The 27,557-nt window shown below is 44.1% G+C and overlaps 2 long non-coding RNA genes across 2 annotated transcripts in view; one reads left to right on the top strand and one right to left on the bottom strand.

Annotated features, from left to right (window-relative positions):
- LOC141049679 (uncharacterized) overlaps window positions 1–5,797 on the bottom strand; it is a 59,037-nt gene extending 53,240 nt beyond the window's left edge. Inside the window, exon 1 of the long non-coding RNA XR_012220414.1 lies at window positions 5,665–5,797. This is a non-coding gene — a long non-coding RNA (uncharacterized lncRNA). The remainder of the gene's footprint in view (window positions 1–5,664) is intronic.
- Window positions 5,798–5,828: 31 nt separating this feature from the next.
- LOC141049677 (uncharacterized) overlaps window positions 5,829–27,557 on the top strand; it is a 217,912-nt gene continuing 196,183 nt past the window's right edge. The window contains exon 1 of the long non-coding RNA XR_012220413.1: window positions 5,829–5,964. This is a non-coding gene — a long non-coding RNA (uncharacterized lncRNA). The remainder of the gene's footprint in view (window positions 5,965–27,557) is intronic.

Here is a 27,557-nt window from a genome sequence, read left to right as displayed (position 1 = left end):
TGATATGACAGCTCTCCCAGTACCGGTATCTTTTTGGACATGTTTCATTAAAGTGTTAGTCTCGATATTAGAGATCAAAGTCATCCCGGGAGAACCAGGTGACCCTGCTAATTGACTTGAGCTATACGCTGTGATTGTGCTAGAACTCCAGTCTTCATTGACAACACAAGGCTTGTCTCATCTCAAAGGAGCGCTCTATCAAAATACCAATTTCTATCTCTATTGTCCAGTTTTTGCACAACTGGAATAACAGGGGACTTTCAGGTTCCTGGTGGACTGATTATAGTTTTGAGCGTGTAACTTTCAGAGTTAAAGCAAAGAAAAAAAAATATACATGATACTTTTGAACAATTTTGACATTTTACCTTACCCTTTAAAACACCTGGGAACACATAGCACATTAGATGTATCTGCATTAAAAGTGTCAGGAACTATACCAAGTTCCATCATTCAAACCTGGCACTAAAAAAGAGATGGAAAATGTAGCTGAAAAGCATTTTAACACTATGACTTATTGAAATTGTTGTCAAACCAAATGCCAAGATCCAAACCCGGTCGAGAACAATGTCAGCTCACGTGTCTTATGTGAGCAAGGAAAGGGGAAAAGTTGTGCCAAACTGCGATGTCTGAAAAGGTTAAAGGAGAATAAATATTTTTTTTTATAGCGATCGGATGAAGGAAAGCAGCGAGAGCCATCGGGAAATACTTGGCCCCAGAGGAAGAGTCTGGACCCCTATCTTCTAATCATGACCAGAGAAAGTAGTTGGGGACCACAGAAAATGGCAGGACAGGACGGGGTGAGACTCGCTGATCATCGCTGTGAGGAGAGGCAGGTGGTGTTTTTCCTTTACATTTTTTAATTAATATTTTCACTAGTACATTACAGTGCAATACTGCATTGCATACACTGCCCACACATTAGACACATGCAGCACACACACACTGCTCACTTACTGTAATAAATACATGCAGCACACAGCATTTACATATTAGACACGTGCAGCACACACACTGCTCAATTAATAAATACATGCAGCACTTATATATTAGACACATGCAGCACACAGCATTTATCTATTAGACACATGCAGCACACACACACTGCTCACATCTATATATATATATATATATATATATATATATATATAAACGCCTTATCGTGTCTGTCTGTAACCGAAATTGCGGGCAGCTGATTGGTCGCGACCGCAGGCCCCCGCTTGGCCGCAACCAATCAGCAACAGGTGCAGCTGTTTCTAACGGTAAGCTGTGCCTGCCGCTGATTGGTTGCGACCGCCAGGCCGTGACCAATCAGCGGACAGCGCTCAATCAGCTGCAGGGATTATGCCATTAAAAAGATTAAAAAAAAATTAGTATCACCGATGTCCTCCAATGTCCTTTCCACCCGCCCGGCCTCGCGGTCCCATTAAGGCTTTGCGACTTAGACCCGCGATGACATCACTCTCGCGAGAGCGTGACGTTATCAGCGGCATAAGCTGCAAAGCATTACTGGGAACGCGAGGCCGGGAGCGTGGAAAGGACATCGGAGGCTGTCGGAAGGTGGCCATGGGTAACAAAAACACAAACATACTCACCTTCCGGCAGCCCTCAGACCATTTTCCTTCTCTCTCCAACGCGCCCGGCATCGCGGTCCCAGTAATGCTTTGCGGCTTATACCGCTGAGGACGTCCCCTCTCGTGAGAGTTACGTCATCTACAGTCTTTAGCGCTAAACATTACTGACACCGCGATGCCAGCCACGTGGAGAGGAGAGCGGGGGGGCGCACCCGCATTGCTGATTGGTCGCAGATAGAGGCCCGCGCCAGTGATTGGTCGGGTATACAGGGCCACGTTGCTTATTGGTGAGGGGGGTGAGGGGACCATGCATATCAGGAAAGGGGGGTGAGGGGACAATGCATACCAGGAAAGGGGGGTGAGGGCACCATGCATGACAGGATTGGGGGGTGAGGGGACCATGCATGCCAGGATTGGGGGGTGAGGAGACCATGCATACCAGGAAAGGAGGGTGAGGGGACCATGCATACCAGGAAAGGGGGGTGACGGGACCATGCATGCCAGGATTTGGGGGTGAGGGGACCATGCATGCCAGGATTGGGGGGTGAGGGGGACCATGCATACCAGGATTAGGGGGGTGAGGGAACCATGCATACCAGGAAAGGAGGGTGAGGGGACCATGCATGCCAAGAAAGGAGGGTGAGGGGACCATGCATACCAGGATTGAGGGGTGAGGGGACCATGCATACCAGGATTGGGCGGTGAGGGGACCATGCATAACAGGAAAGGGGGGTGAGGGGACCATGCATACCAGGATTGGGGGGTGAGGGGACCATGCATACCAGGAAAGGGGGGGTGAGGGGACCATGCAAACCAGGATTGGGGGGTGAGAGGACCATGCATACCAGGAAAGGGGGGTGATGGTGAGCATACATACCAGGATTGGGGTGTGAGAGGACCATGCATACCAGAAAAGGTGGGTGAGGGGACCATGCATACCAGGATAGGGGAGTGAGGGGACCATGCATACCAGGATTGGGGGATGAGAGGACCATGCATACCAGGATTGGGGGTTGAGGGACCGTGCATACCCCAAAAGGGGGGGTAAGAGGACCATGCATACAAGGATTGGGGGGTGAGGGGACCATGCATACCAGGATTGGGGGGTGACGGGACCATGCATGCCAGGATTGGGGGGTGACGGGACCATGCATGCCAGGATTTGGGGGTGAGGGGACCAATGCATTCCTGGATTGGGGGGTGAGGGGGACCATGCATACCAGGATTAGGGGGGTGAGGGAACCATGCATACCAGGAAAGGAGGGTGAGGGGACCATGCATGCCAAGAAAGGAGGGTGAGGGGACCATGCATACCAGGATTGAGGGGTGAGGGGACCATGCATACCAGGATTGGGCGGTGAGGGGACCATGCATAACAGGAAAGGGGGGTGAGGGGACCATGCATACCAGGATTGGGGGGTGAGGGGACCATGCATGCCAGGATTGGGGGCTGAGGGGACCATGCATAACAGGAAAGGGGGATGAGGGGACCATGCATACCAGGAAAGGGGGGGTGAGGGGACCATGCAAACCAGGATTGGGGGGTGAGAGGACCATGCATACCAGGAAAGGGGGGTGATGGTGAGCATACATACCAGGATTGGGGTGTGAGAGGACCATGCATACCAGAAAAGGGGGGTGAGGGGACCATGCATACCAGGATAGGGGAGTGAGGGGACCATGCATACCAGGATTGGGGGATGAGAGGACCATGCATACCAGGATTGGGGGTTGAGAGGACCATGCATACCCCAAAAGGGGGGGTAAGAGGACCATGCATACCAGGATTGGGGGGTGAGGGGACCATGCATATCAGGAAAGGGGGGTGAGGGGACCATGCATATCAGGAAAGGGGGTGAGGGGACCATGCATACCAGGATTGGGGGGTAAGAGGACCATGCATTCCAGGATTGGGGGGTCAGGGGACCATGCATATCAGGATAGGGGGTTGAGGGGTAGCATGCACATCAGGATTGGGGGTGAGAGAACCATACATATCAGGATTGGGGGTGAGAGAACCATACATATCAGGATTGGGGGTGAGAGAACCATACATATCAGGATTGGGGGGTGCATTATTGCATTATTATTAAATCCTCAAAAATAAACTGCATGCATATTCTAGAATACCCGATGCATTAGAATCGGGCCACCATCTAGTAATAAATACATGCAGCACACAGCACTTACATATTAGACAATGCAGCACACACACACTGCTCACATAATAAATACATAGAGCACTTAAATATTAGAAACATGCAGAACACCGCACTTACATATTAGGCCTCTTTCACACTTCAGTTTTTTACAATCAGTCACAATCCGCCAGGTTTTGAATAAAATGGATCCGCAATTTTCTTTTGAGGATCCGTTTTTTTCCCCATTGACTTCCATTATTGGTGGATTGTGACGGATTGCCGTCCGTTGCATCCGTTTTTTTTGCGGATCCGCCAAAAGTTCCTGTCCATCACCATCCTCAAAGATTTCAAAACGGAGCTTGCAACGTTTTTTTCTGTGGCGGATCCTCCAGACACTCATTTAACCCGAAATTCTTTCTGGGTGCCGGACAAAAAAAAAAATCTCTCTCTCTCTCTCTCTAGGCTGCGATTCCTTTAAAATTCTTCATTTGTCGGATCCGTCAAAAAGACGGACGGGTGCCATCCGTTGTCATCAGTACTAAAACGGATCCGCCATCCGTCCTTTTGGCGGATTTTGACTGATGCAAAAAAACTGAAGTGTGAAAGAGGCCTTAGACACATGCAGCACACACACACTGCTCACATAATAAGTACATGCAGCACACAGCATTTACATTATTATTATTATTTCTTATTATAGCGCCATTTATTCCATGGCGATTTACATGCGAAGGGGGTATACATAATACATACAAGTACAGTAATCTTAAACAATACAAGTCACGACTGGTACAGGATGAGAGAGGACCCTGCCCGCGAGGGCTCACAATCTACAACGGGATGGGTGAGGATACCGTAGGCGAGGGTACAGCTGGTCATGCAACGGTTTGGTGGATCGGTGGTTACTGCAGGTTATAGGCTTGTCGGAAGAGGTGGGTCTTCAGGTTCCTTTTGAAGGTTTCCATGGTAGGTGAGAGTCTGATATGTTGTGGTAGAGAGTTCCAGAGTAGGGAGGATGCGCGGGAGAAAGCTTGTATGCGATTGTGGGAAAAGGAGATAAGAGGGGAGTACAGGAGGAGATCTTGTGAGGATTGGAGGTTGCGTGTAGGTAAGTACCGGGAGACGAGGTCAGAGGTGTATGGAGGACACAGGTTGTGGATGGCTTTGTATGTCTTGGTTAGGGTTTTGAACTGGAGTCTTTGTTCCATATTATACACATGCAGCACACACACACTGCTCACATAATAAATACATGCAGCACAAGCACATATACATTAGACACATGCAGCTGTAATAAACGTGGAGGTGCTGGTATGTCTCCACGGAACAGGCAGACCAACTGTTAAAGGGGGGTTTATTTACAGGGATTGACACTGGCAATATAACAGTGCGAGTATTGGCAATGTGAAAAGAAGATCTAAAACAGGCAAAAGGCATAAACAGTATTAAACAATATAAGACGGTGTTTTCTCTGAAAGAACTTATCAGTCTGAAGCGGACTTGAATCCCCAGCGGCACTTGTCGTCTAAAGTCTCTCTGTACTCTGTGGTCTTTAATAATCTCCAGCAGGGGTCTCAGGGGTTACTGCGGGAGCCAGAGGGGGTACAAGACAAACGGGGTCCCCTCTGCTCTGAGTCCTTCGCTCCAACACTACAGTTAAGTCTCTCTACAGGAATCAGGGGCTCTGCACTAACACCACAGGTAATGGGGCTTCGCGCGGGCATCACGATCTCAGCACGGGCCACAGTCTCTGTACAGGGCACAGTCTTTACACAGGGCACTGTCTCAGCACGAGCCACAGTCTCTACACAGGGCACAGTCTTTACACAGGGCACTGTCTCAGCACAAGCCACAGTCTCTGTACAGGGCACAGTCTTTACACAGGGCACTGTCTCAGCACAAGCCACAGTCTCTACACAAGGCACAGTCTTAGCACAGGAGTCAGGACACACCTCTGCTGTCACTGCAAACTCTGGCTCCACGCAGTCACGAGCTGCAGTCTTTCTGTGCAGTTCCCCTTCTGAACGGGAATCCTCTCTCCTCCCCGGAGCATGGCTGTGTCCAGCCCTGACAGCTGCTCTCTCCTCAGCGTGCCCTGTCTTCCCGCTCTCTGACCTGCTTCCTTCCTGTGCAGCACAACTTCCTCCCCACTACTACTGATAGGCCCATGATGCAGTCAGTCCAGGTCCAAGAGTCTTCCCCCTGGCAACCCTACTGCGCAGCTATATGGTTCCAGGCGTACAGCAGAGGAGGTAAACCCTTTCTTGTCCTTTTTATGCTTCACCCCCTTACACAGCACAAGCACATATACATTAGACACCTGCAGCAGACACTGCTTTTATATTATACACACGCCGCACACACACAACAGCAGGGATAAATAGCACCCAACAAGTGTGATAGAGCCACCTGCTGTATATGGCAACCACCAAGCTTCATAAGGATAATGTAAGCCCTAAGAGTTTTTGTGCCATTTTTCAGTGAAGTTTAGTAAAATCCTCTGATTAGGGTTCTTCAGCCACCCCCTTACAAGATATGTAAAATGGGTAACATAGGTCTCTAAAAGAGACAATGTATTTAAGCTATTTTTGAGCCCATAGAATGAAAATAAAACAAAATCAGTTTTTTATTAAAAAAAAAGACCCTGCAGGATATTAAGAGTAAGAAATTAAACTCTGGTTGTACTTTGATTATTAGGTTTGGGTAGAGCTGCACTTTTAAGCTATTGGTAAATTGGCAAGAAAAGCAGCTCCACATTCATGCAACGTTCGGCTTTATTTTTGAGGATTTTTTTCAGCGGCTTCTCTCCTAAATCCTCCTCAAAAATTGCTGCAAAAACGCTTCCTGTTCATATGATAAGTTTTTTTTTTAGCTTTCTTGAAACATGCCTGGTGGGTGGAAGGAAAAAAAATAAAAAATAAAATGTATGTCACTTCTTTGAATCGAACCATGAAGGGATCCTCTCCAGACTCTGCAGTGCCAAATCCAAAAGGCGCAAAAACAACTCTTCCACGACAGTTTCAAGAAAGAAAATGAGCATTTCCTGAAACCAATTTCTGCATTCGAAAAATATTTCTAAATGCCTGGAAAAAAAAAAAAAGCGAAAAAAAAACTCTGTGTGAACATAGCCTTATTCATCTTGGTCCAAAGAAAACAGTATTTGTCCTGTGGTTTCCCAACATTCTGTTTCCTCGGTGACCTTTCGTCAGTTGTTATTTTATTTGCATTACAGTAGAGGTTAGATCTGTTTTATTGTGGTGATATTTACAAAATGATTGCAAATTCTACACATATCGAAACCATTTGTGAGAAAGCAAAGATCTGATGAAAAAGAAATATGTATACTATTCCTCCATATTATAACTGTGCCTCCAGGGGGAAGGCAAAACAAGAGGAAACATAAATACAAGTGTATTCTTAAGATGTATATTATTTCTGAGTTAGACGCTGCATTCCTTTTGATATGTTTGAATGGATTCAGACTCCTTGATAGTCATTTGTCACTTCCCCCTGGTCATAGAGAGTTATACAGCAAGGGGTCCGGGAAATGAGCAATTATTTCAGTCTATTGCACGCCTAATCAAGGAGTGTGAAATCTTTAAAACTTCTTTCACAGTAGCTAATAAATGCATCATAGCAGTATCATTATATTCCAGACAACCCAGAGGTTGAATAGATTATGATCTCAGCCAATTACCATCTTATGGAATGCATTTTTAAAGCAACATTCGGAACAAATAGAAAGAAGAAGCAATTTTGATGCAAATTATCATTTTTTTTTCTTCCTCCAAATCACGGGGCTTCGTGACATTAGTCAAAGATGAGATACTCATTCAGCGTGGGGCAGCTCCATAGGTAAGGTGGTCGAGGCTGCCGGATTAGACGGGAAGCCAAGGAAGATCCGAAAAAGTATCGAGCAATAATTAGATATAGCGTCTGATATAAAAACAAGAATGCGATCACGAATATTATAGCATTGGATTATATCTGCTTGGTTGAAGATTTTGGATTTAGAAGCTCATTAAAGAGCAATGTCAAAATGTGTATAAGGCTGTGTGCCCACGATGCGATTTTTAAGCTTTTTTGCCGCGATTTTCGGTGCGAAAACGCTGTGAAAACATTTAAAAATCGTGTACAGAACGCCCCCCATGCATTCCTATGGCATTCCGCACATGCTGTGCTAATGCTGCACTTTTTTCCGCGGCGGAATCGCATCTCGGAAAAAATCGCAACATGATCATTCTTTTGTGCGGAATCACAAAGAATTGCCGTGATTCCGCACCCATAGGAATGCATGAGAATCGCTTACTTCCCGAATGTGGCTATGCCCACCATGCGGGAAGTTAAGCGTCTCATGTGCGGTTGGTACCCACAGTGTGGAGGAGAGGAGACTGTCCTCCAGGCCCTGGGTACCATACCCCTGTAAAAAAAGAATAAAAAATAAAAAATCGGGGTATATTAACCTTCCGACGTCCCGCGCTGCCATCCCGGGCCACAGCGTTCCCAGTAATGCCTTGCGGCAAGGTCATGTGATGACGTAGTCTCGCGTGACTCTAGCGGTCTCGCGAGATCGCTATAGTAACGCGAGACCAACGTCATCACAGGTCTCGCAAGGCATTACTGGGAATGCTGAGGCCCGGGATGGCAGCGCGGGACGTCGGAAGGTAAATATACCCCGATTTTTTATTTTTTTATCATTTTTAATATTCTATCTTTTACTATTGATGCCGCATAGGCGGCCTCAATAGTAAAAAGCTGCTCACACTTGTCAAACACTATGTTTGACGAGTGTGACCAACCTGTCAATCACTTTCCAAGGGATGCTTCAAATCGCTTGGAAAGTGCTTGAGAAAATCGCAGCAAAATCACGAACAGAATCGCAGTAAAATCGCGGTGAAATCGCGCGGAAAAAAACGCACGATTTCTGGGAAGGAGTCCGGTTTTCACTGTGCGTTTTAAAACGCTACGTGGGCACATAGCCTAAAGGTTGTGGATAGGCAACTACTGGACGGGTCAAATGTTACCAGAGGAAAGTTGTAGTCGGATACTCTTTTTTAATGGATCATCAGCATCTGATGAGTGGTGTGCACCTCTGTGCACTTCACCACAAATCTTACTCCAGTCATTAACTGTAGAGAATGCTACAGCTCGTCGTGACTTAAATGAGATGTGGCGTCACGGCCCTACTGCGCCTCCATCCAAACCCCAGCTGTGTGCATTTTGTCAAAGCTCAGAGTAACTGGACTGAAAGTGTCAAAAGTCACTAAACTTTTGCTCAACTACGATATTTGTACAAAAATTTTGAATCTTTTCAAAGCAATTTATGTGAGAATTGTGGAGAAACTGCCTTGTGAATTGGGACCATTGTCATTCTTATATAGTTCCCTTTCCTTTGGAATCCACTTCTCACATCATTGTATCTACACTATGTAAGTATGAGTGGATCTGCCAAAATTCGAAAATTTTGCCAGTGTGGGGCCTCGAAATTCCTGGTGGCAGCCCTGAATAGAGGTCTAGTTAAGTCCTGGTCTGGAGTGGAGCAGGCTAGAGAAGATGTTTGCAACAGCAAATGGAAGAAAAATGCAGGCTGCTGAGAAGGTGGTATAGGTGAGCAGCGAGTAATTATTTTTATTTTTAGAATCATTTGTCTTGCCTTTTCAGGTATCCACAGCCTGCTGAATCCGTCCAGACCGAATTACAAAAAAATCCATATTTTGGAGAATACAAATTTTAAATAGTGGGTAACTAAGCGTGCTGTGTACCCTGGTGTTACAGAACCACTCAGCACCCAAAATATGTTGTGCAGTTATATGTATATATAATAGGTTCCATGTAAGATGCATGTCCTTAATGTATCAGCAGTGTCCGCCCTCCCCCTACCTTTGTAATTCCCACAGTAAACATATGCAGGCTCCGGCCACCTGCGGCTTTTGTAATGCATGTCTGGCCTGACGCTTGTCTATTGGCCGGCCCTCTGTATCTGTCTGATATATATTCTGTGTCCTGTGAGTAAAGTGTTGTCAGACTGGAAATACATGGAGAAGCAGTGATCTTTTATATGCGCCCATGCACTCAGAGGAATTCCAGCCAGCGTCATTCATCCAGACTCCAGCCAATGCAGAGCGGACCTCCGAAATTACGGGGTGGTACTGAAAGAGGTACCCCAGCTTGGAAGACCCCGTTACACTGGTGGCAGACAGCGGGATTTGATACCCCTTCTACAGGAGGAAAGGAATGAATGGAAAATAACTACCAGAAGTTAAAGAGGACTACATTAAAAGATCTGGTGGAAGCCCGAGGGTTGATCGCCAGCAACAAAACAAAAGTGGATTTGATAGCAGCCATCATGGAACACGACAGTGCAGCGCCCCCCAATGTGAATGTGGAGGAGACCGAATTCCAGAGGGAGGTAAAGAACAGACTGGCGTTCTATGGCCCAAACCCTGCAGTGGAGATCATACGAGAGGTAATGGCTGATGTGCGTACTGATCTGAAGGAAAAGATGGCCGAGCGGACCAGGATAGAGCTAGCCAAGATGGAGATGGCAGAGCGGACCAAAGTGGAGCTGGCCAAGATGGAGATGGCAGAGCGGAGAGAGGAGAGTCAGCGAGCAGGGGGAGCTCTGGCCTTCAATCAGGTACCTTCAACAGTAAGCCACAAAAAGATCCAGTACAATGCCTTCCGACAGTTGGGGGAGGCAGAGGAAGACATTGATGGCGTTCTGCAGGACTTTGAGCGGCAGTGTGCTCTTCATCAAGTAAAGCCGGAGGAACGGGTTCAGATTCTGGCCAGCAAGCTGACAGGCCGGGCAGCGGACGCCTATCGCACGGTACTTGATGAGGACTGTATGGACTATGAGCGGATCATAGAAGTGATCTTGGCCCGGTATGCGCTGACACCAGAGGCCTACCGCCAAAAGTTCCGCGGACTTATAAAACGCGTAACCGATACCCACGCTGAATGGGCCTGTAAATTACGGCGGTCACTGCTACAGTGGGTACAAGGGAGCCAAGCAACCACTAAGGAGGACGTCCTCCAGCTCTTCCTGTTAGAACGATTCTTTAATGGACTAAACCCCGAGACACAGGAATGGCTTCGGGACAGGCGGCCAACGACTCTTGAGGAAGCCGCTCGTCTGGCCGATGAACATCATGATGCCAGGAGGCTGCAGTTGTCTGGATCAAAGGTAGTCACTAGGGGCCCGCCCATGAACCTGGAGGGCCCCAAACCACCGAAGATTGTAGGGGGATCAGCTAGAAACCCGGCCTACCACAGTCCCCCTGGGGGGCGATGTCACACCTGCCATCAGCTGGGCCACCTGCAAAGACAATGCCCCAACCGGACTCAGCATACCCAGTGGCCAAAGGTGGGAACAGCTACCTTCAGCCGGGCTGCTGTACACTGCTACCAAGGCGAAACTGACCCGGCATTGGGGGCTACGACTAACCAAGGGGTGGAAGAGATGGAGGAAGTGCTGCATGAAGTAGACCCCGTGCAGGCAGCCTGGGCAGATAATCGACAACAGCATTGACAGGTCGTTTAGGTTAATGGGAAACATATGCAGAGACTAAGAGATTCCGGAGCAACTTTGACCCTTGTGAAGCCTCATCTCGTCCGGGACCAAGAGAAGACGGACCGGACAGTGGCAGTCTGTGTAGCAGGGGGAGCCATACATCGACTACCCACTGCCAGAATTCACCTGAACTGGGGAGTCGGGGATGGCCTTGTTGAGGTCGGCTTGATGGAGGATTTGCCTGCAGACATCTTGCTGGGAAATGACTTGGGGCCCATGTTGTCTGCATTCTCGGTGGCCCCTCTGGCTGAGACATATCCTGTGACCACCCAGAGACAAGCTCGAGCTGCGGAGGCGGAATCACACTCAGAGGCCCAGGTAAGACATTCCAGCCCTACACGTATTCCCATAGCCAGGCACATTTCTTGGGCCACCCCAGATGAATTTAAGAGGGAGTTACTTGAGGATCCCTCATTAGAGGGAAGGCATAGGAGGGGAGAGGGGTACTGGAAGGGGAACAGTTTGTATGGAAGCAGGGACTCCTCTACCGGATCACAGAGCAGCACCACACATGGACGAGCTCCACTATAAAACAACAGCTGGTAGTTCCCAAGAAGTATAGGCAGGAGTTACTGCGAATCTCTCATGATATACCCTTGGCCGGGCACTTCGGTGTCAGTCGCACCAGGCATCATCTGACACAAAACTTCTTTTGGCCGGGGGTAACCTATGATGTTCATCAGTACTGCCAGACCTGTGACAGTTGTCAGCGCATTGGCAAGAGGGGGGATCGATGCAAGGCCAGATTACGCCCCCTCCCCATTGTGGAGGAACCATTTAGCCGAGTAGCGGTCGATCTGATAGGGCCGTTAGCCAAACCCTGTCCGTCCGGGAAAAAATATATATTGACAGTGGTAGATTATGCCACACGGTATCCAGAGGCGGTTGCGTTACCTAACATACTGGCAGAGACGGTGGCGGCCGCCCTGCTCCAGGTTTTCTCACGGGTTGGATTTCCCCGGGAGATTATCTCGGACCAGGGTACCCAGTTTACAGCAGAGGTGACCAACCAACTGTGGAAGCTGTGCGGCGTAAAGTCCATTAGAAGCGCCCCATACCACCCGCAAACCAATGGGTTGTGTGAACGCTTTAACAGGACATTAAAACAGCTCATTGGGACTTTTACCAGGACCTACAGGGACTGGGAGAAATTCTTGCCACACCTCCTGTTTGCCTATCGGGAGGTGCCCCAAGAATCCACGGGGTTCTCCCCGTTCGAGCTGGTATACGGGAGACGGGTAAGAGGACCCCTAGACTTAGTGCTGGAACTGCCCTCTGTATCTGTCTGATATATATTCTGTGTCCTGTGAGTAAAGTGTTGTCAGACTGGAAATACATGGAGAAGCAGTGATATTTTATATGCGCCCATGCACTCAGAGGAATTCCAGCAAGCGTCATTCATCCAGACTCCAGCCAACGCAGAGCGAACCTCCGAAAATACGGGGTGGTACTGAAAGAGGTACCCCAGCTTGGAAGACCCCGTTACACCTGGTTACCAGCCTGCTCGTGCTGGGAGCTGGTATCCAAGGTAAACAGCGGGTAACTATGAGGACCTGAAGAAGCTGATTGCCTCTTGGACTGAGTGTTGACCTAAGAGCGGAAGTAATTTGACTATCTTGCATTGAGAGACCCCTACTTCACCTCTTCATTGACAAGTTGTTCACCTATTCATCAGGGCTTATTTCCAAAGAAGAAGTCGTAGATTTGGTTGCTACCATTTATTTTGACTTATCAATGTATATGTATAATACTGCCATTACATTCATAATGTACTGAAAAAAAACAAACTTTGTTGGACGGAATGAAAAGAAAAACACAATTCTGCCAATATTGCCCTTGTTTCATTTTTACGGCATTCAAAGTTTGGCTATAACAACATGTAATCTTTATTTTGTGGGTTGGCATTATTAAAATACTACCAAGCTTGTATGTTCTTTTATCTTTTACTGTGTATTTTTTTTATTTAAACTTTGAATGAAAAAAAATGGTCTACTTTTTTATTTATGGAAGTGGAAATGGGAGGATTTAAGTTTCTTGTTTTTTTTGTAAATATTTTGAACATTTTTAGACTTTTTTTTTACACAAGCAGCAGGGCAGTGCTTTATAGGAGCGCACAAGGATGGCTGACACAGGGGCCTTCTGTATGCCAATCATGTGCTCAATGAGTGGAACAGGTTGCCACGAGAGGTGGTTGTCCTTCAATGGAAGTCTTCAAACAAAGGTTGGACAGACATCTGTCTGAGATGGTTTCATGGACACAAAGACCCTGGAGGTCTCTTGCAACTCTAACATTCTATGATTCTATGACTATTCCATTGTGTTGAGGGGTCTATTGGGTGGCATAGGGTTCACTCCTCTGTGTAACCTTCTAAAATCCACTCTATAACAAAGTTTAAGGGGTAGCCTACTACTATGACATTGATGACTTATTCCTAGGATAGATCGCCAATATGAGATTCTTTGAGGTCGAATACTCAACACCCCCACCAATCAGATGTTACCATGGCCCTATATAAACAATGTTCGGAATGGATCAACACCACTCTGTCACACCTTTTAGTGGCCGCTCATCATCAGTATCATTCTTGAGACAGCCCCTTTAAACTTCCATGATTAAAGCTCGCTGCAGTTACAGGCGGGTGTCAGCTGTAGAATACAGCTGGCACTTGCTATGCATGGCGAAAACTAAAATCATATCATGATTAAGGGAGCTTGGTCTCCAGAAACGAGTGGATATCAGTTTCTGTCTTTATTGTACTGAAGAGTTTATCCTCTATGTGATATTTGTGTGAATAAAATTTGATCTTCACGGAATCAGTTGAGTTGGACATTGGATGGAGTAAACTTACCTCTTAAACCGTCACCCTTCCACTACACATAAACACTGGATATCGGGAAGGGGCTAACGAGCACAGAATTTTGCACATACTTATAATTGACCAAGCAATTTGGTAACATCTTCCCTTCTAGGTCTCAAATTCTGTATTTCCTAATTTTAAGAAATGTTTCCGCTCCCATTGAAAACCTGCGCCTACATTCGACACCGCCTCATTCAACCACGTCACCTGCAATTTAGCTACGAAGCAATAAAATTCCATTTGAGCCCGGAGATTACTACTGTGTCAATTACTGTAAAACTTCTTCCCAATCTTAAGACATTCAGGCAATATCATATTTAATTACAGAAGCATTTCAGCAATGTTAAATCATAAGCTACATCATAACACGTTAGAAGTGGAGAGAATTAGTTGATTATTGGACACACTGTGGCAATGTAAATTAAGACTCACATTCAATTACTGAAATAATTGATGTCAAATGACTTGAGGTGCAGTATGCATTCTTTGCAATTAGTGATGTGACGGATTGATATGTGTTTGACATATTCACTGACGCAACCATTGTGCGGAGCTATTCCACACTGATAGGCAAGATTAGCTGAAAATCAGAGAAGTTTCATGTCAAACTCATGTACTTTTCTTGGGCTATTCTGAGCATTGCCTCCAAGACGGCCCTTGAAATAAGAGATGTTTCCACTAACACTTGAGGCTGCCAATATGTAACTATCCAATTATTGGGGAATTATTGGGACTGGAGCGTTAGAGGGGAAAAAATGGCCAGAAAAGGACCTTCGACTTCTCCTTTCTCGTTTCTTCAGCTTTCCTCCAAAAGCGTAGAAGCGAGACTCGAGGATCGGTGTTATTTTCTCCTTGGACTAGCTAACCATTAGAAATCCAATCTTAAAGCTGAGATGATCAATTTCCATAGGAGGATTAGGATAAGCAGGAGGGAGTGTCATTTTGTCTCTGCTCCTGCTCTCCTGTCTTTCAAACTGAGCCCAAAAAATCAGTGAGACATGGATGTTAGCAATGTGTTTCATTTTCTACGTGTTTTGAAGTTATCCATCTACTTCACGAAAAGAACATAGGACACTTGAAGAAGCTGGATTGCTTTGAAACGCGTAAAAACTTAACCACATTGCTATCTTCTATATCTCACTCATTTTTTGGTTTGATTTCTACCAGCAGCTCAGGAAACCCATTTTACCTCTATCCACAAAATATTATGTTGTTTTTCAACCCATGGGGCTGCAGCAGCTGTGATTTCATTTTTTCCGAGCCTCTTTAGTGTCGTGTAATATACAACCATACCAGGTGAGCATAACCCCCATAATACCTTCCATGCTATCCGCATAACACCCTATTGTGCGCTCTGGTTCCCTCTGCTAAGTTTTCTAAACTGCAGAAAGGCAATCAGTTCAGAATAGACAATCCACTAGACAATGGCAGGAGAAATGTAAGTGAGGAGAAGTGAGGAGAGGAAAAAGTTCCAGCACCTATAATGCTGGCAGAATGCTGATAGAGGTACTGCTCACTTAAAAAAGCATTATTGCATGTTTTAGATCAGAAGGATTGTTCCTATGCATAACAGACCTGGGAAGAAATACAAAATTACTGAGTGAAATAACTTCTAAATAATGTAATAATCTGGTAGAAATGTACCACTGCAAAAATGTACTTCACCTAATGTAGGGATTCTACTCGCTTAGGTGCGACGGGAGACAGTCAGGAGGCAGGTTCCCTTGAAGTTCATGCGGTTTATTACGTCATAAACCAAACAGCATGTCACCAAAATAAACAGCCTTCAGTTCAGGCGACAAAATAACATCAAAATGTCCTTTCCTTCAGGCTCAGTCTGCGAGCCTCAGCGCACACAGGCGGTGTATACCCCCTCACATACAGCTGCCTTGTTCATGAGCAGGCCACATTATAAGGGTGTAGCCACACTTACGAACCCAGCAGCTGACTGGTCACATGACTGTGACCTCACCGCAGGTCCTTCAAAATAATAATAATACCGCAATATTTGTTATACCTTACATTATGGAGACAAGCCATTTATGAGACACATATCTCCCATCGATTACACGACCCTTAGCCCAGCCACACTAGGAATAGAAAATTGTGCATTTACAGACAGGGAGGGAAGATGGGTGGAAGGGCACAGTAAGTCTACATGCGCTCCTGGGTTAAGATTTTTTTTCTTTATTTTTTTTTTAGTTTTGTACTACCAAAATAATTCCTGTTCCAGGGTTAAGATTTATATATATAAACACTTTAAAAAATGTATGAAAAAAATTAAATGGATTTCAGCAGAATTACAGGAATTGTCCATTTTACAGCTTAAAAATTATATCTAGGTCAGTAACTATAGGTGAAGATTACCCAATAATTTTTTAACTTATATCTTGCTGCCTAGATGCTTTTTAGTTCTGCATTTGGGCAGAGCTGTGATCTATGACTACAGTTTAGCTACAGCACCTACAGGAGTCTGAAGCAGTCTGAGACACACCTTCTGTCTCATCATTGGTTAAGCCGCCTTCTTAGTCCCTCCCCTTGTACCTTTGCCTCCTCTGATTGGCCGCTGTGTATAAATGCATCCCTCTCATAGGCTTAACAGGCAGTTAGTGCAAGGAGTGCATCAAATGGGAAAAAGGGGGATGAACGTAAATATCATTCAATGACTGGCTACAAAAAGAAGCTCTGATGCACATTGCACTACCCCAATCAGCCTTAATACTATAGAACAGACATCCTATAGAAAACATAATAGTATATATTAAGATGACAGTATTAGAATTATTACCTGTTCAGGCTGGTATCAAGACCCACAAGGTGCGCCCACCCCGACGCGCGTTTTGGCAATATGGCCTTTGTCACTTGAGTGTGTCCCTTATGTTCCCTACATGTGCAACTTGGCTTTTGATCTCTGTCCCACTTGTTTGTCAAATATCCTGTTATATGAAATAAAGTAATTTTTGTATTTTCAATCAATTTTTCTGGGATTTTTTTTGGTCGTGGTTTTTTAATTGTGTATGAATTAATGGTAGCGATTATCCCGCTACATATTTAAATCTAGACCTATCCCGTAATATTGCGTGACATTGTTCACTACTATAATATTATTGTATTTTGAATGGGTGTATTTTCCATGAAGTTTTCATGATCAGATACAAATGACTACTGTTAATGGGAACTCTAAGGAAAGATACATTTAAAGCAGTTATTGCAACAAAAAATGGGAAGAGGGGGTTGATTACTTATCAAATTTGTTGGTTTAAAAAAAATGTTGACATTTGCATTAAGAACCTGCTGGGATTGTTATGTGGGTAATCTTGAGAAATCTATTGTTGTTTTTTTTAAGGGTTGAATACTTTTGCAAGGCACTGTATATATATATTTTTTCAACAATTTTATATATTTTTTTTAAAGTGAGTTCTAATGTAATTTATACTGAGCATATAGATGTTAACGTGTGATCCCGCTGAACCAACATAAGCATCTTACTGCAGATAGCAGCCATTTATCGTCTGAGCTTTCCTAGAAAGTCCACATAAGCTGTGGAAGCAGCATTCTTAGCGTAAGTCTTTATTGATCAGCTCTAATGAGCACCAGTGGAGCTGCGGCTAATGGTGATACTCTTAGTGTTAAGGGCAAATGTAGGAGAAGATTATAAACCCATGGGTTTTAGCCGTTGCTGGACTACCACGAGCCCTCGGGGCAACAATGCACTTGAGAGGTCAGCCTGCATCAAATAATAGGGAAAGAAACCGCAATCGGCTGCTGAGCAGAAGAAAAAAAGGCAAAAACAAAGTTTATCCAGAGGTAATCTCTAATTTTCTGTGATTTACTCATTAAAGAAGCCACGAGGGACTGGATGCCATGAGAACCCCCAAATGTAAATGTAATATTATGTATATACCATAAATAAAAAATGCTTATAACGCCCTCGGATGTGTTTATTATAGTTGACTGTCTCAAGCTGAGAAGCGATTATATTCAATCACATTTATGCTGCGGATTCATTGGAGGCAGCGGATAATGCCGAGGAATATTGCAGCGATACTTATGTGTACGAGCCGGCCGGGTGCTGGCAATACACTGATATAAAAGGGGTGATGGAAAAAGAATGCAGAGAAAAGTTTTCACAGGAGATGAGATTAGGTAGGCAGAAATTGTGGATTACGCTGATAATTCACCAAAATATTAGTGTATTATACAAAAAACAATACATATTTTCTATACATATCTATCGTCAGTGGCGTAAGTAAGTCCGATGGGCCTGAGCCCTCATCTGCACGTTGGTCAGATCTTGTAGCATTCTAGATCTTACATACATGTTGGCCCCCATGTAAGAAAGTCCCCTGTCCTGTCTCCTTCTTGTAATAATCTTTCAAATCCTGGGAACTTTCCAATAATTATGCCCCCCATCCTGGGCATCATGCTATAACAGTTTCCTTCCTGGTATAATGTCTCCATTATGGTATAATGTCACCATACTGGTATAATGTCCCCATCCTGATATAACATACCCAATCGGGAAAATGTGCCCCTTCCTGGTATAATGTCCCCCATCCTGGTATAATTTCCACCATCCATTGCCCCTTCCTGGTATAATGTCCCCATTCTTGTATAATTTCCCCCATCCTGGTATAAAGTCCTCATTCTGATATAATGTCCCTGTCCTGGTTTAATGTCTCCATTCTAGTATAATGTCCCTATCCTGGTATAATTTCCCCTTTCTGGCATAATGCTCCCTATCCTGGTATGATGTCCTCATTCTGGTATAATGTCCCCATCCTGGCATAATGTCCCTATTCTAGTATAATGTCCCCATCCTGGTATACTGTCCCCATTCTGGTATAATGTCCCTGTCCTGGTATAACGTACGCCATTATGGAATAATGTCCCCCATCATGGTATAATGTCCCAAATCCTGAACCCTTCCATTATTCTCCAGCACATTTTAAAAAGAAACAAATGATTATAATCACCTTACTGAATTGAACGGCAGCACAATGGTAAACCACCACTCCATCCACGCCCTGGTTCTCGGGATCGATAAAGGTCCCAGCAGTTGCACCTCCAGCGATCGGGCAATTATAACCTCCAAACATAAGCATGCCCCATTAATGCTTGAGAATACCCTTTTAAGGCAAAACTTCAATGACAAGTTATGCTTACAATCCCCTGAATTCCAAAAATGTGACTGAAAGCCCCGTAGGAAAACATTAAGGTCACCTGCCAATTTGTCCATGACGACCACGCATGAGTCCAACCCTAAAATTTGATTAAAAGGAAAAAATAAGTTTCCTAGTAGCCCACTGAATAGAACTATGAATTCCTCAGCTTCTAGTAGGATCACATAGTACTGCTATTATACAGCAATTTCCATCCTCACAACCTTCCTGTGAAATCCAGATGGCTCCAGCCCTAGGCATTTACCTAGGCTGTTTTGGGTCAATCCAGCCTTGTTATCCTCCATAATTTATGAGACAGAACTATTGTATCAAGCGCTATACCTTTTGTTCTCGACAGCTTTCTTATTGTGATACTTTCTTAGGTTATTGCTTTAGTATTTAATCAAAGTTGATATTTTGCACTGAATATTTCATGGCCGTCCCAGTTTTGGCCATTGGTGCTACATTTAATATCCGCGGTAAGGTGCTTTAAAAAGTCCGCCTCCCCCCACCTCCCATCCTTAAAGCAGTATGTTAGTTCACCCCGGATACAATGTAGTTCAATTCCATTAATATGAAGGATGCATTAAAAGCCATATAGTACAAAACCAAAGGCCATATTGTAGCTATAACACTGGGCCTGGTAACAAATGTCTGGAGTCGTGCTGCCTCTGAGGGATAGATATTGGATATTTATGTGGCAGTTGTATTTTGAAGTTGTATATTATAGCTGTAGTAAAAGAGTAATGGTTTAATAAAACGAAAATACTTGCCAGAGCTATATGAAGTGGAGGGATCATTTTATACAATTTATGTGGAGTTTTTTTGAGAATTTTTCCTTCTTTCATCACAAGTCTGAATTAAAGTTTCTATGTGAACCATATCTGGGAATTTTTTCTATTATTGACATTATTGTTTACATTAATGTGATGTTTCTCCGTACGTAAAGTCAGATACTGTAAACCCCTCCATGTTCGTAAATTTATGTAAATAGTACAGTTGTGAGAGAAGTACTTTTACATTTCAATTTTTACAAGTACATTTCTGAATATTTTTCATAGTTAGTAGATCTACAGTGGGTACAGAAAGTATTCAGACCCCTTTAAATGTTTTACTCTTTGTTTCATTGCAGCCATTTGGTAAATTCAAAAAAGTTCATTTTTTTTCTCATTAATGTACACTCTGCACCCCATTTTGACTGAAAAAAACAGAAATGTAGAAATTTTTGCAAATTTATTAAAAAAGAAAATCTGAAATATCACATGGACATAAGTATTCAGACCCTTTGCTCAGACACTCATATTTAAGTCACATGTAGTCCATTTCCTTGTGATCCTCCTTAAGATGGTTCTACTCCTTCATTGGAGTCCATAGGACTTGATTTGTAAAGGCGCACACATCTCTATATAAGACCTCACAGCTCACAGTGCATGTCAGACCAAATGAGAATCATGAGGTCAAAGGAACAGGCCAAGGAGCTCAGAGACAGAATTGTGGCAAGGCACACATCTGGCCAAGGTTACTAAAGAAGTTCACAGAACACAATGGCCTCCATAATCTTTAAATGGAAGAAGTTTGGGACCACCAGAAGTCTTCCTAGACCTGGCCGTCCATCCAAACTGAGCAATTGTGGGAGAAGACCCTTGGTGAGAGAGGTAAAGAAGAACCCCAAGATCCCTGTGGCTGAGCTCCACAGATGCAGTAGGGAGATGGGAGAAAGTTCCACAAAGTCAACTATCACTGCAGGCCTCCACCAGTTGGGCCTTTATGGTAGAGTGGCCTGATGGAAGCCTCTCCTCAGTGCAAGACATGAAAGTCCGCATAGAGTTTGCTAAAAAAAACACATGAAGGTCTGATGAGATGAAGATAAACCTTTTTAGTGATAATTTTAAGCGGTATTTGTGGAGAAAACCAGGCAATGCTCATCACCTGCCCAATACAATCCCAACAGTGAAACATGGTGGTGGCAGCATCATGCTATGGGGATGTTTTTCAGCTGCAGGGACAGGATGACTGGTTGCAATTGAAGGAAACATGAATGCTGCCAAGTACAGAGATATCCTGGATGAAAACCTCTTCCAGAGTGCTCTGGACCTCAGACTTGGCCGAAGGTTCACCTTCCAACAATACAATGACCCTAAGCACACAGCTAAAATAATAAAGGAGTGGCTTCAGAACAACTCTGTGACCATTCTTGACAGGCCCAGCCAGAGCCCTGACCTAAACCCAATTGAGCATCTCTGGAGAGACCTGAAAATGGCTGTCCACCAAAGATCACCTTCCAACCTGACGGAACTGGAGAGGATCTGCAAGGAAGAATGGCAGAGGATCCCCAAATCCAGGTGTGAAAAACTTGTTACATCATTCCCAAGATGACTCATGGCTTTACTAGCCCAAAGGGGTGATTCTACTCAACACTGAGCAAAGGGTCTGAATATTTATGACCATGTGATATTTCAGTTTTTCTTTTTTAATACATTTTGCAAAAAATTCTATATTTATGGGGTTTTTTCAGTCAAGATGGGGTACAGAGTGTACATTACTGAGAAAAAAAAATAACTTTTTTGAATTTACCAAATGACTGCAATGAAAGAACGAGTGAAAAAATTAAAGGGGTCTGAATACTTTCCGTACCCACTGTTTGACTATTTAGTCTTAGGCCTGTTTCACACTTCCGTTTTTTCAAATCCGTCAAAATCCGTTGTTTTCCGTAAAAAAACGGATCCGCCATTTTTTGCAGGATCCGTTTTTTTTGTCCCATAGACTTCCATTACGGTTACCGCGGATCCGTCAAAAAAACGGATCCGTTTTTAAAAAAACGGATCCGTTTGCATCAGTTTCCGTCAAAAAAACGGAAACGGATCCGTTTGGCGGACACAAAAACGGAAGTGTGAAACAGGCCTTAGGCCTCTTTCACACTTCCATTTTTGACAATCAGTCAAGATCCGCCAATTTTGAAAAAAAACGGATCCGCCATTTTTCTTTGCGGATCCGTTTTTTTCCCCATTGACTTTCATTATTGGCGGATCCTGACTGATTGCCGTCCGTTGCATCCGTTTTTTTGAGGATCCGCCACAAAGTTAGTGTCCGTCAACATCCTCAAAGATTTCCAAACGGAGCTTGCAACGTTTTTTTGGCCGGCGGATCCTCCAGACACTGAATTAACCCCAAAATCTGTCTGGGTGCCGGACAAAAAAAAATTCTCTCTCTCTCTCTCTCTTTTCCCGGCCAGCGGTTCCTTTAAATTTCCTCATTTTCAGGATCCGTCTCAAAACGGATCCTGTGCCATCCGTTCACATCAGTTGAGAACGGATCCGCTTGTCTGCCTTTTTGGCGGATTTTAACTGATGCAAATAACTGAAGTGTGAAAGAGGCCTTAGTATAAACATGCACACACATACCTCCTTACTTTCTATGGTAGTATGCTGCACTACTCTTAGCTTAACTTTGCAGAAGAGCAGAAACAGTATCACCTGGTGAAATCACGGTAGTTTGAATCCATTTTGGCTGTCAGGAATCGGCTATAAGCCTTGACACTCAAAAAAGCATAGCTAGTGGAAAACATGGATTTCCATCCTTGGTTCGGAAAGGTGCCTGTGAGCATGTACAGTATAGTAGGAAGCTATTCAAACAGGGTGGACAGCAGTGAGAGCAATGTCTTTTTACCTCAGCGCAATTGACATATCCAGTATTACATCAGATAGATAGGAAGCATTCTTCTTACCTCAGCACCCCTGTTATCTTCAGTATTAGGTCAGATAGACAGGGAGGACAGCGGTGTGAGCAGCCTGTTCTTACCTCAGCACCCCTGGTATCTCCAGTATTAGATCAGATAGGGTGGACAGCAGTGTGAGCAGCCTCTTCTTACCTAAGAACCCCTGGTATCTCCAGTATTAGATCAGATAGGGTGGACAGCAGTGTGAGCAGCCTCTTCTTACCTAAGCACCCCTGATATCTCCAGTATAGAATCAGATATTCAGAGTGAACAGCAGTGTGAGCAGCCTCTTCGTACCTCAGTGACCCAGCATTTATTTATTTTCTTCTGTTCAAGAGACCCTCTTTAATGAATTATTTTAATAGAAGGGGTCGTACTGACCGACCCTCAACTATTACCCTGTGTAGAGTGGATACAAAGAGCATCTATTAATCTGATGCATTCTATACTTCTGTGCAAAGACATCAGATGGATTTTATTGGTACTGGGCAATATATAAAGGGGTTGTCTGGGCATAGTGATTAGGTGAGCTATGTATAAGATAGGTCATGAATAGCAGATCGGTCGAGGTCAACAATCGGCGCTCCCTACTGTCTTTTGCTCCGTCGGCAGCGTGATGTAAACACTTTGAACTGAGCTGCTGAACACAGCTTCATTCAAAGCATATCGGCCACTGACAACCATTTCCATCTACTGCAGCACAGTTTCCATGCAAAAGAATAGACAGCAGCTGCTATACTTTGAATGGAGTTGCCGGAGAAAAAAAACAGCTGATCAGTGGGGGCACCTGGTGTCAAAACCCCTCTGATCTGCATTTAATATAGATAGGTCATCAAATCCCAATGCCTGGACAACTCCTTTCTGCAATTGCGCAGCTCTAAAACTGAACACTTGTTATCAGGTTCCCTCAAAGATTTCAGCTGACGTATGAGAATCTTGGCACTGTGATTATTTTATCACCAGGGGAATTTTATAGAAATGGGATTTTCTAAAATGGTCAACACCTTTAAAAAATATCATGATTTAAGTTGGCACACCATTGCGATTCATTTCAGGATATCGGCTGCAACATTTTTAGCTAAACCTATTATTATTATTTATTGTTATAGCGCCATTTATTCCATGGCGCTTTACATGTGAGGGGGGTATACATAAAAACAAGTACAATAGTCTTAAACAATACAAGTCATAACTGGTACAGGAGGAGAGAGGACCCTGCCCGCGAGGGCTCACAATCTTCAAGGGATGGGTGATAATACAGTAGGCGAGGGTGCAAAGTGTAATCCATTTCTAGTAGCAGAGATGGATTACAGGAAGTGGAGGCAGGTCTTTGTCTTCCTTCAGTAAGTGGGAGGTGGGTCTTTTGTCTCTACAGAAGTGAGGTGGGGTCTTTATCGCTCTACAGGAAGTGGAGGCAGGTCTTTGCATCTCTACAGTAAGCGGGGTCAGGTCTTAATCTTTCTACAGGAAGTGGAGATGGGTCTTTATCCCTCTACAGGAAGTAGGGGCTGGTCTTTATCATTTTACAGGAAGTGGAGGCAGGTCTTTGTCCTTCTTCAGGAAGCAGGGGCGGGTCTTTGCTCTACAGGAAGATAGGTAAGGTCTTTGTCTCTCTACAATAAGTAAGGTTGGGTCTTTATCTTTCTACAATAAGTGGGGGGGTCTTTTCTCTACATGAAGTGGAAGCAGGTCTTTGCATCTCTATAGTAAGTGGGGCAGGTCTTAATCTATCTGCAGGAAGTGGGAATGGGTCTTTATCTCTCTACAGGAAGTTGGGGAAGTTCTTTGTCTCTCTACAGGAACTGAAGGCTGGTCTTTGTGTTTCCACAGAAAATGTAAACAAGTCCTTGTTTTTCTACATGAAGTATGGGCTGTTATTTGTCTTTCTACAGGAAGAGGGGATGGGTCTTTATCTTTCTACAGGAAGTGAGGGCGGGTCTTTGTCTCTCTACAGGAAGTGAGGGTAGGTCTTAATCTATCGGAAGTGGGGATGGGTCTTTATCTCTCTACAGGAAGTGGGGGAGTGTCTTTGTCTCTACAGGAAGTGGATTCAGATCTTTTTCTCTCTACAGGAAGTGGGGGAGGGTCTTTGTCTCTACAGGAAGTGGAGGCAGGTCTTTGTCTCTCTACAGGAACTTGGGGCTGGTCTTTGTGTTTCTACAGAAAGTCTAAACAGGTCCTCATTTTTCTGCATGACATATGGGCAGGTATTTGCCTTTCTACAGGAAGTGGGGATGGGTCTTCATCGTTATACAGGAAACTGAGGCAGGTGTTTGTTTTTCTACAGGAAATGGGGAAAAAATGTATCTTTCTGCTCCTGTTCTACTGAACATCCAGCATATAGTCATAGCAGAGAGTTAAGCTTTCAGTTGAGGGATGGCAAGCTATTGGACAATGGAAGAAGCAACTGAAGGAAGAAAAGCTCCAGCACTTACAGTGGTGGCAAAATGCTGGTAAATAGTAACTTGCTACTGAAAATTAGTGATGTGCCAGTTACAGAATATGAGACTTGGGACAGCCCACGGGCATATTAGACTGGTGTGTGTTTTAATTCTATGGATCTACAGCTCCTTCTCTACTCTACGACTTTTAGCTGGTGCATTCATGAATATTTTAATAACTTTTATATTTTTAAGTCGCTGCTTAAAAAATTTAAGCTTGTGAATGGATTTCCCCACTTGCATTTGGCTACAAATACCACATATCATGCTCCAGATTCACAAAAGTGGCATGGAGACATGGATTTGCAGCAGTTGCTTTATATCAGGACACATCGGCCATGAATCATTCCTTGATGTATTGGACATATTGTTTCTATAAATTCACCGTTTTCTTAAGAAAACCATTAGGCTAATAATCTCGAAACCAATGAGGCCCTTTAAGACGCGTGAATGCTTTCTCAGCCTACTGTCATAATCAGATTCCAGAAATTGAACTTGCAGAAAGTTTGTGCTAGCCTTGTGGATTTTCATTTCAGATGTTGTCAACTCAAGGGCATTTGGACCAATCAATATCTGTCTGTCTTCCTGCACATGGAATGTTGGCTATTAGAAAAGAGAGGCTTACAGCAAGCTCAGCCAATACCATTAGCCCTAGCCTTAGGGCAGTTCTATCCATGTGCCGGGGTAGACACCTGCCTCATCCCCTCCCCCACCATTAAAGAGGCCACTGGGGATGTCATTTGGACATAACGGGCAAAGAGCACTTCTTTATTCTTTTTCTTTTCTACACCCAGACTTCACCAAAAATCAATACATCTGTTCTTTGCTTATTTTCAGAACTTTACGTCAATATCTGTAAGGACTTTTCCTTCCAGCTACAAATCCAAGGCACTTAGAAAATTTGGTTTTGTTTTCTGATTTTCCTTTCTCTGTTCCAATTTGTGGGATAATTGAAAATAATGCTTGATTGATGCTTTTGCTTTTTTTTTTTTTTTTCCCTTTTTTTTGTAAAGTCCTTGATCCTGAAATCCTTGAATTACGATTCGGAAACTTGTGCAATCGTCCTCTAAAAATCCCAAAGATGAAAATATATTGTGCAGAATTGTAATTATTTGTTGAATTCTTGCATTTTTTTTTTTGTTTCTATTTTAAGTGCATTTGTTTCTATAGAACAGGAAAATTCTTTGCCAGGTCAGTAAGCGATCCAGAGTGTTTCTATGCGATGTGTCTGCGTTACATAACTCAGTAATCTGTGGGGAAATGTCCTGGAGCACTGTGTATTGTTACAATCCATGTACTATTCATTATTATAATTAGGCATATAATAGACCGGTGGCTGCGAGCTTCAAAAACAGTTCCAAGATCAGGTGATCTGCTTCACTTCCACTTAAGTCTCGCCACGTTCAATTAAAATCAATGAGGAAATATTGTATGGCTAGTTTTAACCCTTTCATCATGAACCCCTATATAGGACCCATTAGTTTAGTCACAGGCAAACAAACCCCAAATGTTACAGGCAACCTTTTTTCCTTTTCCCATTTTTATGCAACATGGCACATTTTTCAGCATTCATTTACCTCCGTCGGTCTCCTGCGCTGTTCTTCCCGATTCTCCTGATTCATGAATGCAATGCCAAAGCTGCAGTGAAGACTGACGCTCAGGCTACATTCACACAACCGTATTTTTAGTTCTACTGTCTGTGAAAAAAACTGACAGCATGGCTACGTTCCCACGATGGGTATTTGGTGAGTTTTTTATTTCTGCACGTAGTATTTATATTAGGTTACTTGCATCTTTTTCATTGCGTTTTTGAGTGCATTTTTCTTTTACATGCATTTTTATCACATCTTTGGTTTTTGTCTCCTTTTTTTATCGCGTCTTTGGTTGTTGTGTAGCCTTACGCTACACATTTCTGCAGTCACTCTATATGACTGCAGACTTGTGAATCCTCAAGTCGCTTGCATTGCCCACTCTGAGGTTTCTCTGGTGCTGGGAGATCATGTAAACCCAAGTATATGATTTGTGCACTTCCGGCCACATTCCAACTAGACGTGTCCAGCCACACTTGCATTGATCAAAGCCGAGCCGAGCACGTC

This window comes from Dendrobates tinctorius, unplaced genomic scaffold, assembly GCF_039654945.1.
Source record: "Dendrobates tinctorius isolate UK_male_01 unplaced genomic scaffold, ASM3965494v1 ptg000147l, whole genome shotgun sequence".
In the NCBI taxonomy this organism is placed as follows: domain Eukaryota; kingdom Metazoa; phylum Chordata; class Amphibia; order Anura; family Dendrobatidae; genus Dendrobates; species Dendrobates tinctorius.
Note: the sequence above shows the minus strand (reverse complement) of the source record. Positions and strands in the feature narration are given on the sequence as shown.